Source organism: Microtus pennsylvanicus, chromosome 15 (assembly GCF_037038515.1).
Source record: "Microtus pennsylvanicus isolate mMicPen1 chromosome 15, mMicPen1.hap1, whole genome shotgun sequence".
NCBI classification, from domain to species: domain Eukaryota; kingdom Metazoa; phylum Chordata; class Mammalia; order Rodentia; family Cricetidae; genus Microtus; species Microtus pennsylvanicus.
Window position 1 is genome coordinate 17,028,291 of NC_134593.1, and position 15,308 is coordinate 17,043,598.

The 15,308-nt window shown below is 43.7% G+C and overlaps 1 protein-coding gene across 5 annotated transcripts in view; it reads left to right on the forward strand.

The window, feature by feature from the left end:
* Positions 1–1,747: 1,747 nt before the first annotated feature.
* Zmym2 (zinc finger MYM-type containing 2) overlaps positions 1,748–15,308 on the forward strand; it is a 71,261-nt gene continuing 57,700 nt past the window's right edge. For 2 of the 5 annotated variants that reach the window (XM_075949453.1, XM_075949457.1), the window contains exons 1-2: positions 2,056–2,193; positions 2,981–3,046. The gene's annotated coding sequence lies outside the window, so the exon portion shown is untranslated. Of the gene's footprint in view, positions 1,903–2,055; positions 2,194–2,966; positions 3,047–15,308 lie in introns of those variants that run through there. The other 3 variants (XM_075949455.1, XM_075949456.1, XM_075949454.1) reach the window with 3 other exon arrangements.

Genomic DNA, 15,308 nt, shown 5'->3' on the forward strand with positions numbered 1-15,308 from the left:
ATGAAAATATACTGTATGAATTTTTTTTTAAAAGAAAAAACCAATATGGCCCTAGATTGCATTAGAAAATGGATACTACCACATTTTTTAGCGAATTTTCTTGTTCCTCACATTTATTAAGAGGACATTGTTGTGACAATGACATTGAGTATGCAAAACAGTATTGTGTAATATGAAATTTCACAAGTATGTTTTAGTGTTTTGAAAACAAAAAAAATTGTTTATAGAATTTTCTGAAAACTATTCCTTAAAAAGCTAGGTCACATAATGTAGGTCTCTTTCAGTTAGTAAAAGAAACAGGGCATGTATGTAATTTAGACGCGGGTGAAAGTAGTTTTTTTTTATTGAGAATGAACCAATTTCTACCATATTACTCTTTGTAAATGGTATCCACTAGAATTTACACATTTGTCTTGGGTCCTTAATAGATAATTCACTTCATTAAAAATTTCATGTTCATTATCATTCTGAAGAGCTTTAAAATGTAACGTCATATTCGCATTAATAGGCAGTATTGTCAATCCGAAAATTGAGGTCTAATGCACTCATCCATTTGGCTGGGGAAGTAACCAACAGCATCAGTTGTAATCCCGCTAACAACCGCCAGGGCGAGGTGCATCTGCTAGGTCTTTACAGGGAGTCCTGGAAATCCCGCACCATGACATCCGCCGCAGACGTAGGTGTAGACGAGGAACAAAAGACCCTCGTGCCGCCCTCCCGCGGCTCCGCTCCGAACTTCCCGGCGGGGCTCCCGGGCGAGGGTCGCTGCCCAAGGGGCCACGTCGGGCAGGAGGAGCGAAAGGCGCGGCTGGCCGAGGCCCCGTCAATGTAGGGCACAGGCGCTGGGCAGGCCGGGGAGCGCGCGCTCTGCCAGGCACCGACGGCCGAGCCCGGACAGCCCGGGTCCCCGGGGCGCGCACCGTCGTGTGGCCCGGCCGCAACCTAGGCGCGCAGGCCCTTAGCCGCCGAGGGCACGGCCGATGGCAGAGCGCGGTCGGGGCTGTTCCGGGCCAAGTTTCCCGGCCCCACGGGGTTTGGTTCTGATGGGCACCAAGTTGTCCCAACAGATCCCACAAAATGGAGGACGACGTCTCCTCCCGCCGCAGCCATGGCGGAGGTGGGGGACCATTCCCACGGGCGAGGCCAGGTGGAAGCGCCCGCACGGCCGCCAGCGCGCCCGTCCCCTGCAGCCGCGGCCCGGCCCGCCCCCTCGGCCCGCCGCAGGCACTGCGGGGCTCGGCCGTCTCCCCGGGTCTTGCGGCCTGGACAGGGAGGACGCCGGGGCATCGAGGCCGCGTCGCTCCTCGGGCAGAGTCGCGGGGGACCGCGGCGACCGTCTGGAGGCCGAGGCCCGGTGGCCCGATCCCGGCCCCGCGGGAAACCTCGACGAAGACTCCTCTGCCCCGAGGCCGCACGGCGATCCGTACCGCGGGCCTCGCCTCTCGGGCTCCTGACCCCGGCGGACCCGGCGAGTGGGGGCGGGGCGGGGCGGGGGCACCGAGGGAGGGAGGGAGGGAGGAGGAGGGAGGGAGAAGGGAGGGAGGAGGGAGGGCTAAGCCCGAGGCTGGCGGCGGGGTGGGGGGTGGGGGGAGGGAACGGCAGGCACGAGGGCGTGGCCCAGCTTTGACGGACAGCCGGTCTGACTACCTCACCGAGGAGGGTCCTGAACGAAGGCCGACGGAGCCAATGGACATGCCCGAGGCACTCCGGGCCGCCTTCGCCAGCAGCCAATGAGCGTGCGGAGGGCGGGGCCTCCCTGGGCTCCGCCGCGCCGCCGCCTCCTCTACCTCCTCCTCACCAGCGCTAAAGCCGGGACTGGACCGAGCGGAGTTGTGCGTGTCGCCGAAGGGGGGTGGGCCGGGGGAGGGGAGGTTCGTTCCGCGGAGCTGCAGCCAGAACCGGGTGAGGCTTATTCCCGCTGTCTTTCCTGTCGAGGGCCGCGGAGAGTGGGGGTGGCTGGGAGCAGCGCAGCCTCGGGAGGAGGAGGCGGAGGCGGGGGCGACTGGGGAGGCGGAGATGGGTGAGGGCAGCCTCGGGAGCCTCCCACCGACCCGGGCTTAGCAGCCCGCGGCGGCCGGTGTCGGCGCTGCTGCGTCGGGGCCTCGGGGTGCGCTGGGGGCCGCGTTCATGTCCCGGGCGGCTTCGCGTGCGACCCGAAGGCTGAAGGAGCACGGGCGCGGCCGGGCGGGCTGGGTGAGGCGGACGCCGGGGCGAGGGGCGCGGGGGCCTCGGGGCGCGGGCGGCGGCGGCCGGAGGTCGTGGGGTGTTTTCCTTTCTGTGCTGCGGGCGGGCGGGCCGGGGAGGGGCCCGTTGGCCCTCCCTCCTGGGGTCCGCACTCCCACCCTCTCTGCCTGACCGAGACCCCAAGTTTTCGAAGGCGAGCGGCGCCGCCTGAGTCTCGCCGGGTCCTCTTCGTCGCTGGTCTCCTCCCCGGCGCTGTGCTGCGCGGCTCTTGCTCCGCACGTATTGTTTGGCTGGGTCTCTAATGGCGGACGGGGAGGCAGCGCTGCCGGTCGCGGACTGCAGGGGGGGCAAACCTCGGGCCCAGGGCAACTGCTTGGGGCAAATATGGGCAATATCAGCCCAACGCAGACGTGAACTGTTTCTTACCTGTAAATTGGTGCTGAGTTTGATTGGGATGACGGTGGGTGGTAAGATTTGAGAAGGAGTGCAAGTCCCCTTGCTGGCGTCGGGGCAATGTTTGTTCTCCACCCCCCCTCCCTTTCCCTGGAGCAGCTTGATGCCCTCAGGTCCCTTCCCCCGGAGACTGTGGCTTTCACATACGTTTTGGTCCCGAATAAATATTTCGCTTCACTTGCTTAGCAGTGGGCTGTTTTGCGTGGGTTCGGGATAATAATAGAGGGCCGAACCTCCTTGACCTCTTAGTCCCTTCTCTGCCTCCTCCTGGTGAAATAGACTTGGTGCTCCTACCAGATTGGGTGTTGATCCATTTTTCTTTTCCTTTTTTCTCTTATCCCAGGACCAGAAATTTCGTTCAACCCTATCTGGTGCATCTTTGGCAGAAAGTGAAGAAAACACCCCTATTGTGAGTCCTTTGCATCCAATTTGTTGCTTAATACAGAGGACATCGTCAGCTTTATAGGGGTTCAGTTATGGTACTTGGCCCTCCTGGTTGTTTTCAGGAGGAGGAGTCTTCGCTTGGGTGGCAGCTGCTCCCGGGGAGAAGCCCTAGTGATGCCTGGTGAGGCAGCTGGGAGTGGGCGCTGCTGTTTCCACCGCTGCAGACATCGCTTCTGCTGCTGCAATACCAACCTCAGCAACCAGACGACGGGCTTCTGCAGCTGCTCACGTTACCGGGAAGGAGGGGTGGTGTGAAGGAGGGCATATTTCTGGTGCCCTCTAGAGTTGCAAAGTGGGAATTCACGTTATTTCGTTTGAAGTGCACGCAACCATTTTTTGACATTTTTCTTGTCATAATGGTTAATTGATCTAAAGTATTGGAAAACCTAAGAGAGAGCTGCTTAACTTTTTTTATTTCTGGTCTAAATGACAAAATTTGGGCCTTAACGGTGGATGTATTTCTAGATATTTTCATGTCTTTGGTTAAGAAATGACAAAATATCTGTTTCTTTAGTATCTATCTACTGTTTCACCTCATCAAGTAGAAACTGCTTGGAGCTGTGTAGTCTTCGGTGTTGACTGATCTTCCATTAACTCACTCTTCTTAATTGTTAAAGATTTTATTGTGTGTATCTGATGTATTTGTGGTGGGTGCGCATTCCGCAGCACCACTGTGTAGGTAAGGATAGGTATTGGAGTTGGTTCTACTTTTTGAGGCTTGCTAGATTCCATGGAGCCAGCTCGGGTTGTTAAACAAGCACCTCTCTCCACTCTGCCATCTTGCCAGCTCAGTCACTTAAGGCGGAGTCTGAGTCCCTGGTTGACCTTGAACTTTTATCGCTTAGCCTGGTGATTTTGAACTTGACCCCTCTGTCTCAACTTTACAAGTGCTGAAATTACAGGTATATGCCTTCTTGCCAGGTTTATGTGGTGCTGGGAATCAAACCCAATGTTTCTTGCATGCTAGCAAGTACTCTACCAACTGAGCTACATCCCTAGTCCCAAACATTCTTGAGCCCAGCACAGTTCGAGTTGTAATTTGTAGACTTTCAAAGGTGTGTTATAATAATTGGTATTTATAGTTTCTTTTGATATCTTTATTTATTTATTTTTTAAAGATTTATTTATTAGTGATGTATACAGTGTATCCCTGTCCACCAGAGGAGGGTGCCAGATCTCATTACAGATGATTGTGAGCCATCATGTGGTTGCTGGGAACTGAACTTTTTAAATTCTTTTTAAAAAAGATTTATTTATTTATACAATATCCTACTTGTAGGCCAGAAGAGGGCACCAGATCTCATTATAGGTGGTTGTGAACCACCATGTGGTTGCTGGGAATTGAACTCAGGACCTCTGGAAGAGCAGTCAGTGCTCTTAACCGCTGAGCCATCTCTCCAGCCCTCTTTTGATATTTCTTATGTGTATGAGTATTTTGCTTACATGAATGTATGTGCACAATACATGTATCTAGTGTTCAAGGATGTCAGAAGAGGGTATTGGATCCTCTGTAACTGGAGTGTTGTAAGCCACTGTGTGAGTGCTGGAAACTGAACTTGGATCCTCTGCAAGAACAAGTGCTTTCACTGCTGAGCCATCTCTCCAACCTAATGTTAAACATTTTTTTTTACGTGTATTAAGTAATTTAATTTATAGAACTTGGTGGTATAGCTAATATTTTTCCCTTTTGAATATCTTTTTGATTCTTAATTTGCAGAGGAGGAAATAAACATAGAAAGATACGGGGTAATATTTAGTAAAGCCAGGTCTGAACTTGGCAGTATGATTGGTGGTGGAGCCCAACATCAACAACCATGCTCTACCTTAAGATTCTCATGACATCTCAAATGAAACTGAGTCAAAATGATCTTTTCCTGCTTGGAAGTAGAAAAGTGCTTGAATCCTGTTGAATGGCTTTTTAAAAAATAAGAGAATGCCAGACATTGGTGGCTCATGCCATTAATCCCAGCACTCAGGAGGCAGAGGCAGGTGGATCTCTTTGAGTTTGAGTCCAGTAAGGTCTATGGAGTGGGCTCCAAGATAGCCAGGGCCATACAGAGAAACCCTTTCTTGGAAAAAATAAAGGGGATAGGAATACACTCACACTTAACTTGCATTTATTTAATTAATTTTGACTAGGATTATGACCCAGACTGGCCTTGAATTCACTGTATAGCACAGGATGTCCGTGTGCTGTTCTTTCTGCCTGTTTCCTAATTGGTGATGTTACAGGCATGTGCCAACATGGCCTGCTTCATTTAGATTTTTTTAAATGTAATCAAGGATTTTTTTATATTTATTTATTTATTATGTGTACAATATTCTGTCTGTGTGTATGTCTGCAGGCCAGAAGAGGGCACCAGACCTCATTCCAGATGGTTGTGAGCCACCATGTGGTTGCTGGGAATTGAACTCAGGACCTTTGGAAGAGCAGGCAATGCTCTTAACCACTGAGCCATCTCTCCAGCCGCTGAGATTTTTTTTTTTTTACTGCCTCAACCAGTAGAGGCTGTTTGTAGCAGTATTATTTTTTGCAGTATATGTCCCGATTAGCCTGCAAATTTTGTTATTGTTATTACTATTATTTCAGACTAGGTTTTACTATATAGTCCTGAAGCTCATTTTGTAGACCAAGCTGGCGGTGAACTCAGATTCACCTCCCTCAGCATTCCAGGTGCTGGGATTGCAGGTATGCGCCACCTGACATGGCCTGGCTTTGTGTTCCTCATTTGGTGAGTCAGTTCTTTGTCTGGCACTTTGGTATTCCATAGAAGCTGGCAGAAGAGCGTTTTCAGCTTGCATGTATATGAGCCTGTCAGACCATAGATTGTATAACAGGGTTCATTTTGTAGTCTGTCCCTCAGTTTTGCTTGTGTGAGGTACAGAAGTATGCAAGCAGCGCTGTTGGGACAAAGTGCATCTTTGTCTTCAATAAGATGCTCTAGTATTACTGTGATAGAAAAGAATATGTATGAAATCATGGAACTCTTGGTTGTCAAGAGTTAGTTGTGGTATATTTTAATTTTATCTCTTTATACATTGCTATCTGTCCTATTTCATTGATACCATTAACACATATTTTATTATGTTAAAGGGACTTCTTATAAGGAATCTTAGGCATATTATTTGCTTCTTGCTATGTGTCTTTAAGGATTATAAGAAAAGCTTAGACTGCTAACCCAGTCTGAGTGCTAGGATTCCATTTGTGAGCTACCACAGTAGTAACGTGAGAGAGAGAAAGAGTGTCTGTCTGTCTTCCTATCTTTCTCTTTCTGGAATATCTCTCATTAGGAAACAGATATCCTGGATTCCATGTTTAGTAAATTTTTATTTTAACGTTAGTTGATTAATTTTCCTTCTAATTCTAGCAGTATAGGATGAAGATTTTACAAATTGAACATACTCGTCTAAAAGGTGTGCAGATCCGAATACATACAACTCATAAAGTTCCCAGTGAGAAAAAACAGGCTGTTAGATAAGTGCCCAAGTTTGAAGTATGCGGTTCAGAGCAGCAATTACAGTTCATTATTTTTTGTATACCATCCAGGAAATTCTGTTTTACGTGTTTGGAGTTGGAAATTGGAAATTTATATCTGTAGTCCATCTTCCTTCTTTTTTTCCCTTTCTCTCTTTCTCTCTCTGCTTACCTGCCTTTCTTTGACCACAATGGGGGATTAATCTAGGGTCTCATGCTAGGCAAGAGCTCTACCATTGAGCTACAACCTCAGCTTGTGTTATCTTAGTTTTAGAACAGCTACATCATTCATTCATTCATTCATTCATTCATTCTCAGCATAGCAATAGCCAGAGCATTTCCATTGCCAGTGCTAAATTCATGGTTAAAAAGAGAGTTGGTCAAGCTGAACTTGGTGCCGAATCCTGGTGTGGTTCGCACACCTTTAATCCCAGCACTCTAGAGGCAGAGGCAGGCCGATCTCTGTGAATCAGATGTCGAGGGAAGTTGGGGTGTGAACTGGAAGCAGGAACTATGTAGGAACACTGCTTCCTTGCTTACTTTCTGGCTTTCTCCCAGGCTCATGTTTATCTAGTTTTTCTTCCCTCCTGTCTTCCTTCATTTTTTCTCTTTCTTCACTCATGTCTTTCTAGATTTTCTTTTTCTATTGCTCTCTTAATTTTTCAAAGAGGGGGCTTTCTCTATATAACAGCCCTGACTTTCTTCACTTATAGACGAGGCTCTCCTTGAATTCACAGAGATACACCTGCCTCTGCTTTCTGAGTGCTGGAATTAAGGGTGTGCAACATTATGCTGGGTTTATCTAGTTTTCTTAAATAATCCATTATGTCAGATATTTTGATCACATTCTGATGTTCCCTAGACTGCCAATAAAATTCGCTTTGAATCAGAGGGCGAAGATAGCTACTAGCTGACTAAAATTAACCATAGAGGTTTTGGGGGACTGAGGACAGAAAGACACTTGAAGTAGTAGGGTGGGAGGAGAGGGTCTCATCCTTCCTTGATTGAAGAATGAAAGAGAGGAGGTCACTAGTTGCTTCTCTGCCACTTTTCTGATCATTCAGTTCAGGTTCTTACTGTAATATTTGACTTATTAAGAATAATTAGATGAGTTTTTTTTTTTCCCCCTTTTTTCTGAGACAGGGTTTCTCTGTAGTTTTGGAGCCTGTCTTGGAACTTACTCTTGTAGACCAGGCCTGCCTCTGCCTCCTGGTGTTGGGATTAAAGGCATGCGCTGCCTTTACATAAACTCTTTTTTTTCTTTCTTTTTTTGTTTTTTGAGACAGGGTTTCTCTGTGTTTCTTTGGAGCTTGTCCTGGAACTAGCACTTGTAGAACAGGCTAACCACAAACTCACAGAGATCCACCTGCCTCTGCCTCCTGAGTGCTGGGATTAAAGACAGGTGCCACCACCGTGTGGCTCTAGATAAACTCTTTAGGCCCAGGTCCTCTTGCCCCAGAGATGCCCACATTGGGCTGGACCCTCCCACATCATAAGTCAATAATATTCCTCAGACATGGCACAGGCCAATCTGATTTGAGCAGTCCCTGAACTGCAGCTCTCCCTTAGATTACTCTAGGCTATGTCACCTTGACAGCTGAAGCTGTATTATGTCTCTAAGTTCATAAGAGACCATTGAAAATTAGAAATAATAACTTCTTTTTTTGGTCAAGAATAAGCTCTTCTTCATGGCCAGAATTGTATGTGTTGTGTGTATGTACATGTACATTTGGTACATACGTGTGTGTACATGTGGAAGTCAAAAGTTGATGTTCGGTGTCTTTCCCCATTGTTCTCTATCATAGTTTTTTTTTTTTTTTTGAGACAAAGTTCCTCTGTGTTGCTTTGGCTGTCCTAGAATTTACAGATATTCATCTGCCCCTGCCTTCGCCTCCCAAGTGCTGGGATTAAAGTTCTTTTGGGGTAGTCTTTCACTGTTTCTTGATAGGGTGGTGGTTGTATCTCATAGAGATTGTGTTTAAAATTTAGAATGAGATACTTACCAAAAGTATCAATTAGCTGGGTATGGTAGCACACACCTGTAATTCGAGACACAGAGGCAGGTGGGGCTCTCTGAATTCAAGGCCAGCCTGCTCTACTTGAGTTCCTTCTAGCCAAGGCTATATAGTGAGACTTTGTGTCAAAAATAAATAAAAAATTAAAAACAAAAAGACATTATAAGGGGCCTGGAGAGATGGCTCAGTGGTTTAAGAGCACTTCCTGCTCTTACAGAGAACCACACACTATGCTGTACATAAATATCTTACCCAAAATGTAAACGGTAACATATGCCTTTTTATCTTTTTCAGTGTAATAAGTGATCATTAGATTCTAAATTTGTATTTATTTAATACAAGTTTATAGTGGTATTTTATTTATGTTTTAATAAATAAAGCTTGCGTGAAGATCAGAAGGGCAAAACTAAGCCACTAAAGGTCAGGCAGCAGTGGCACACAACTTTGATCCCATGGTTTGGGAGTCAGGCAGATGAATCTGTGAGTTGATCAATGCAGAAACAAATCCGGGTGGTGGTGGCTCACACCTTTATTCCCAGTTATAGGAAGTTCTAATATTTTATGTGTATGGGTGATTTGCCTGCATACATGTCTTGATTGCTGTGTGTATGTCTGTTGCCAGTAGAGGCCAGAAGAGGGTGTCTGGTTTTCTGGAGCTGGACAGTTAGAGATGTGGTGTGTTACCCATGTCGGTGCTGGGAATAAAATCTGGATCCTTTGGAACAGCAGTTCAGTGTTTATAGCTGCTGAGCCATCTCTCTAGCTCTCTTTGGTAGGTATTTTCACTAGTTTATGTTTACTTTTAGCTGAAATGTACTGTTGATTCCTCTTCCTGGCTTAGTACTCCTGAAGTTTATGAATCTCCAGAGTGATATCTATGCTGTCAAGATTTTCTGATGACTGGCAGGCCTTTGGTGGTTTCTGAATATGGGTGGGGCAAGGGACCGGTAATTAGAAAGACTGGGGGTACATCTAAGAGGGTTGGAATTTTTCAATCAAAAACTGTTACCTCTAAGGATGAGGACGGGAAAGAGTTGAAGGTTAACTTTATCATCAATGTTCACAAGCTTCTATGGAAAACCTAAAGGGAAAGGTTCAGAGAGCTTTTGGATGATGAAATTTTAGAGAGCCCTGTAGGAAGGCACCGCAAAGGGGGCATGGACTGTTGGACTTTTTTTTTTAGTTCTTTAGATCTCTTCTGTAGTCTCTAAAATATCATTTCTATAAAATAAACTATTAAATGTAAATTCTAAAATTGAGTTTTATGGACAACTTTAGCAAAACTTGGACATCACCAGAAGATCTTGAGAACTCAGTTTCAAACTGGTTAATCAGAAACACAAGTTAAAACAAATAGATGGCTTGCAATCTGAATGGGAAGGTTAATGAGTTTTCAACCTATTGGATCTGATGTTGTCTCTAGGTAGATGGTGTCAGGCTATCCTGCTGATGTTCAGGGAAGCCCTCTAATTTGGTCACAGATTTTCTGTACTGATTTTTGAGTGGGAGTATTGGAGAAACTTCAGCGTTATCTTTTTCCCCCTTAATTGGTTGTCTCAGCGTTTCTATTGCTATTAAAAGACACTATGACCATGGCAATTTTTTTTTGTGGTTTTTTTGATACAGGTTTTCTCTGTATCTCCTCCGGCTGTCCTGACCTCTAACTCACAGAGATCCACCCGCCTCTGCCTCCCTGAGTGCGCTGCAGCCGAACCATGGCAACTCTTATAAATATTTAATTTGGGTGCTTGCTTACAGTTTCAGAGATTCAGTCTATTACGGTGAAGAGCATGGTGGTATGCAGGCAGACTTAGTGCTGGAGCAATAGCTGAGACTCCTACATCTTGCAGGCAACAGAAAGTTTACAGAGACTTGAGTATAGGAAATCTCAAGGCCTGTCCCCACACCTGCACATTTCCTCCAACAAGGCCACACCCACTCTACCAAAGCCACACCTCCTAATAGCGCCACTCCCTAAGAGGTTGTGGGGGCCAAATAAATTCAAACTACCACATTGATCATTCTGTCTTTTTTCCTCGCCCATATAGTTAGTTGTCCTCTACTTTTTTCTTTAAAAATTCCTGTGACAGCCAGGTGGTGGTGGCGGCAGCACATGCCTTTAATCCTAGCACTTGGGAGGCATGCACCACCACTATCCGGCCTTAACATAAACATGTCTTCTTAACTCACTAAATCATCTGAAGCTTCTATTTTATTTATTTTTAATTATTTTGTTTGTGTGTATTTGTATGTATGTACACCATGCTTTCAGAAATCTGCCTGAAGCTGTTAAAGACAGATCAGTCTGACATGGATGCTGGTAACGGAACTTATATCAACTACTGAGCTATCCTTGTGTTGATCTTATGTTGTAGTTCATACCTGTATTCCTAGTACTTTGAAGGCTGAGGTAAGAGGATCCACCAGTGTTTGAAGCCAACTTGGACTACATAGTGAATTCTAAGTTAGCCTGTGCTGCAGAGTTAAGACCCCTTCTCAAAAAGATACAAACAAAACCGTGTATTCCTGTAAAATATGTTAAAATAAAATTTACTGTTTGTTTTTGTCTTTGCTGTGGTGAAGATCAGACTCAGGGCCTCATGCCTGTTAGGCAGGTACTCTACTATTTTGTGTCTTTTTGTGTTTGAATTATTTTACTTAGTACAATATTTTCAGAGCTGTTGTGTGTATCAGAATTTAATTCATTTTCAAGGATGAGTACAACTCTGAGCATATAGTACAACTTTTTTGCTTATTTATAAATTTAGTCATTAACATTGTTTATACTTTTTGATACTTATAAAAATGCTCCTATGATTGTTTTAGTACTATCCATTTGATTCTTTGCTTTCAGTACTGTTTTGTGTGTGTGTGTGCGTGTGTGAAATGAATAAAATCAATAGGGCATATGTTATCTATTTAGAACAACTGTCAAACTTTTCCACCATACTATAATATTTTACAGTTAATTGGCATGCACAAAATCCCTAGTTTTAGGGTATCCTTGTTACTTGTTATTTTTCCTTAAAAAAAAATTATGACAGACTAGACAGAAGATGGTTCAGTGATCAAGAGCATTGGTTTTGATTTCCCAGCTCCCATATGGAGGCTTAACAACCATCTATAACTCCTACTCCAGTGGATCATCCTATACCCTCTTCTGACCTGGGGACACCAGGCATGCGCATTGTGCACAGACATAATTGGAGGCAGAACACGCATACACATAAAATTTAAAAAAGTATCACCTCAATGGGCACAAGGAAGAAGATATTACCTCTTTTATTAAAGTTTAAATTTTTTATTTTAATTTTTTTAATTTTGACTGGGTCCCAGTCAAACTTTGCTGGCCTCAGACTTGCTGTGTAACTAAGACTGGTCTTCAAGGCCTGACTCACCTACCCTTACTTCCCAAATTAATCAAATGCTGGGATTATAAACATGTGTGTCCTCTCTCCTTTAGCATTTTTCAATTCTTAGGAAAACCCATGTAATAGCCTTCCTGCTGGAGAGAACTCAGGGTCTTATGGAATGCTAGTTAAGCATTCTATCACTGAGCTGCATGTACCCCTCACTCTATGTTTTACCATCCTAATTCTTTTTAGAGGCAAAGTCTCACTATGTAGTTCTGGCAAGTCTGGAACTTGCTATATAGACCATCTCTGCTTTCTGCACATTGAAATTAAAGGTGTATGTCACTATATTTCTCTTAAGAGTACAGCTCAAAATACTGCTTGTAATACAGCTTGTAATACTGTTGGGGCTGTGGTGGAGCAAGCCTTTGGTCCCAGTTCTTGAGTTCAAGGGCAGCTTGGGATAGCCAGGGTCATACAGATAAGCCCTGATAAGCCCTGTCTTGAACGTCCCCCCCACCCCCAAACAAAACAAACCAAACAACCAAACCTGTATTTTTAACACTTTGGAGGCAGAGACCCTAGACTGTGTGAGACTTTCTTCTCTCCCCCAAAACAAAAGCAACGAGAGAGACAGAGAGACAGAGACAGACAAAAGCAGAGACAGAGAGACACTCTTAGTGTTAATGTCAGCAGTAGATCTTGGGAAACTTTCTTTTGATTTTGTAAAACCAGAACTAATATTAAACAGTTTCCCATTTCTTTCTCTCGTAGCAACCATTTTACTTTTTATTTAGATGAATCTGACCATTGTAGGTGGCTCAATTTTTTTTAAATAGTACTCCATTCTAGGGTCTTCTGTACTGCAGCTTGAATGGTTTTCCATTTTGTAGCTATATTATATTTTGTTCATTCCGTGGTAGACATTGGATTTCTTCAACCTCTTAGCGTTTTTGACTAATACTACTACAAACATAGATGTACAAATGTCGCATTGAATTTCTATCTTCGTGTCCTTTTGGACATGTATCCAGTGATACAATTGCTGGATCCCATAGTAATTCAAGTAAAAAAATTGCTTAGAGGGCCTTGGACAGTGAGGTGGATCAGCAGGTAAAGGTGCTTACACTTAGAACCTGGGTGTTGGAAGGAGGGAACTGACTTCTGACCTGTACATACTGTATGCATTTTTGTGCACTCATATCCATAGACGTACACACCCACGTACATGCACACTCACATGCACACACATACAAGTATAACACAGCTTTTAAAATATTGAGATTTCTTCATACATTGAGCTTTTTTAAATTTTTTGAGACAGGGTTTCTCTTTGTAGCCCTGACTGTCTTGGAACTAGCTTTGTAGACCAGGCTGGCCTTGAACTTAGATCCACCTGCCTCTGCTTCACAGTGCTGGATTTAAAGAGCTTGCCACCACCTTGAGACAGGTAGTAAAATGTAGCTCAGACTGGCCTGAAGCTCTTGCTGAGATTACAGATAATATACCATCAAGTTGAGATCTCTTGGTTTCATGTACATTTGCCTAATGGCTGATAATGTTGGAGAATCATTTGATTTGGATTTTGGTAGTTCGAGTGTTTTATTTACGCATGGTGTTTATTTAAAAAATATGTTGGGAGTATTGTGGAACCTACCTACATTTATTTCTATATTCTTGGCATTGTCTTTATTTTCTTGGTAATAATTCTTTGCACAAATACTGTAAATTTTGATCAGTCTAATGTTTTTTCTTATCTGTGTTTTTGATGTCATCCAAAAAAATGAATGACAAAGCCAGTGGCATGAAGTTTTCTCTCTTTCCAAGAGTTTCAGGTGGCTTCTATTTAGATCTTATTTTTTTTTTGAGATTTATTAATGTATCGTACATGGTCTAAGGAAAGGACCAGTTTTGTTATTTTCTTTTTTTTTTTTTCTTCTTCTTCCCTTCAGGTCATCTTTATTTTTGTTTCCATATATGAAAGAAAGCACAGGAACAGTTATTATTATTTTACTTAGCATGATTTCCTCTAGTTCATCCATGTTCCTTTAAATAACAGGATCCTATTCTTCGTGCTAGAATATACTTTCTGTATATTATATTCTTTATCCATTCATCTAGTTACTTCTCTGTTAAGGACTTTTGTATCTGCTTTTGTTATTTTGTTTGTTTTTTGGAGACAGGGTCTCTCTGTAGTCTTGGCTATCCTTGAGTTTGATAGACAGACCGTGCTGGTCTCTAACTCACTGAGATCCTCCTTACTCTGCCTCCCAATGTGGGTGGTAAAGGCCTGTGCCACCAAACATAGCATGGATTTGTCTTTGTAAAGATTACTATAAGTTGCCTGTAAGGTGTTTGCCAGAATTATATATTCATGTAGTTCTGGATTAAAAGGGGAGTTTGGAAATGTTCCCCTTTTTATTGTTTTTGGGAGTGGTTTAAGAATGGTTGCTGGTTATTTTGAAATGTTAATAGAATTCATAAGTAAGTTATCTGTCCTAACCTTATTTTTTCCTGAGATGTTTCTGATTACTGACTTGTTGGCTTAATCAACTTGCCTGTTTTAGGTCTACTTAGATTTCATATTCTTCCTTCCTATGAATTTAAGAATTTTTCCCCCCTTTTCTATTCATCCTTGTTATCCAGTTTGGCATATAATGCATTTCATGGTAATCTTTAAAAATTTTATTTCTGTAAAGTTGATAATTACATCCCCATTTTTTAGTATTTTGAGGCTTTTTTCTACCCCAAAAGAATTGATCTTTGTTTTTTTTTCTATTTTGTTATTTATTTCTACAGTATTTTTTATTATTATTTACTTCTTCCATTATGAATTTGGACTTAGTTTGTCCCCTCTCCCTTTTTTTGTTGATGTTTCTCTGTTTATTACTGATTGAAGAGGTTTTGTTTTTGTTGCTTGTGTTAGTAGACAAGGTCTCATGTAGCCCAGACTGGCCTTAAGCCTTCCTGCTTATAGTATACATAGTAATAAAGCACTTAGATCCTTTAAACCCGAGTTGTCTTTAACATTTAGAATGAAGATCTTTCATTTACAAAGCCCCGGGGTGATTTTATGAATTCTTAATTCTTTTTTTTTTTTTTTTTTGGTTTTTCGAGACAGGGTTTCTCTGCTGCTTTGGAGCCTGTCCTGGAACTAGCTCTTGTTGACCAGTCTGGTCTCGAACTCACAGAGATCCACCTGCCTCTGCCTCCCGAGTGCTGGGATTAAAGGCGTGCGCCACCACCGCCCGGCTTGAATTCTTAATTCTTAAGTGGGAAAGTTTATCTCTGTATAGCCCCTCTATTAGCACTGGTATCTAGCAGCACTGCTAGACACTCTTGGTAAGTTGCTGTCACTGTAAAATTTTGATTTCTTGACCAGTT